This window comes from Triticum dicoccoides, chromosome 2A (genome assembly GCF_002162155.2).
Source record: "Triticum dicoccoides isolate Atlit2015 ecotype Zavitan chromosome 2A, WEW_v2.0, whole genome shotgun sequence".
Taxonomy (NCBI): Eukaryota; Viridiplantae; Streptophyta; class Magnoliopsida; order Poales; family Poaceae; genus Triticum; species Triticum dicoccoides.
Genome location: NC_041382.1, coordinates 82,560,615 through 82,562,089, shown reverse-complemented (window position 1 = coordinate 82,562,089; position 1,475 = coordinate 82,560,615).

The window sequence follows — 1,475 nt, the reverse complement described above, 5'->3', positions numbered from 1 at the left end:
GCACGGTTTGCAAATGGCAAGCAAAACAATAATGGCACGAAGCTGCGATTAACAGCGCGAGGCCATCTAAATGCATCAAGAACAACAAGCTACTGCACTCTAACATAACAACAAAGCACATGGCAGTGATCCACTCAAGATGCTTGACAAAATATGAACACTGAGCTATGGAAAATTCACACAATAGCAGGTTCAAACAAGCATGGCAAAAGTGCAAAAGATATCAGGTTACAGACGTGGTGAAAATAACATGATGTTAGGATTTAACATCAGGAAGAAATGTTTAGAGTAAGATAACAACATGCTACAGGAACATATCATGGCAAATCAAGGCATGGCATGAAGCTACTCAAAGCATACAACAAAAGTCCCTTACTGACCATGAGCCAAAAGGTATCAGAAAATACAATGGCAAGCAAGTGAACATAGCAAGTTTCATTAACAGATTCAGACTTAGCAGAAAACCGGAACATGGCAAAACAGGTTCACGTAGGCATGTTTACGAGCTCGATGCACTCACCACAAGGCATTGCATGACAAACTAAGCATACACCCAGCAAGTAGACATGATAAATAAGCTAACCATGGCAAGAACACTCTCATAGCATACATGGATCAACTACAACAACCTCGACAAAATTGATTAACACGTAAACAATCTGCCAGGAACATTTTATAGCAAAAGTAGAGCAAGATTGAGTCATGCTAGGGTGCTCCATAATTGCAAACAAAGACATGGATGGATAAAGCATAACAATATCTCAAAATCATCCTTACTGATCATGTTCAAAATAGGCATGGATCACCCTATAGCAACATGAATACATGGCATAAAAATATTATCAGGGAAAAGATTTAGAAGAATTCTAAGTCCCTGAAATCAGCAATATTACGAGAGCTACTTTGCATGCTTATGCTAGTCACCACAAAGATCACAAAAATACATGGCATACACCCCTGTAAAGATGGCATGGCATACTTCAAAACACATGTAGGGCTCAAGTTCATTGGAGGCACACATTAATCATGGCAAAAATGACAAATGTCCAATTACTGATAAGAATCTGAAACTAACATTACATAGCACTCTTGCAACAGCATTTAGGGCATCAATATGAACTCAAATGAACATGGTGCAATGGAATGAAATGAAGTACACATCGAGACGAACAATTTGGTATGCTACACGCCCAAAACGGAGCCACGGATGCAAAGTTATGATACGATGAAGAATGCTAAAAATTACTGGGACTTAGGAGAAAAACGAGGTTAACCTCCCAGATCCGGATCTAGGGTTCGTGCACGCTTTACGAGGTTTGCTGGAAACACTGTAGATGGCCGGAGAGGAAAGAGTTTGCCGGATCCGGCGACGCGGGGCTCGCCGGTGGCCGGACTTGGCGAGGACGGCGACGAGACGCGGCGAGGCGGCGGCTGGGGCGCGGTCGCCGGCGCCAGTGGAGACGGCGCGGGCTCGC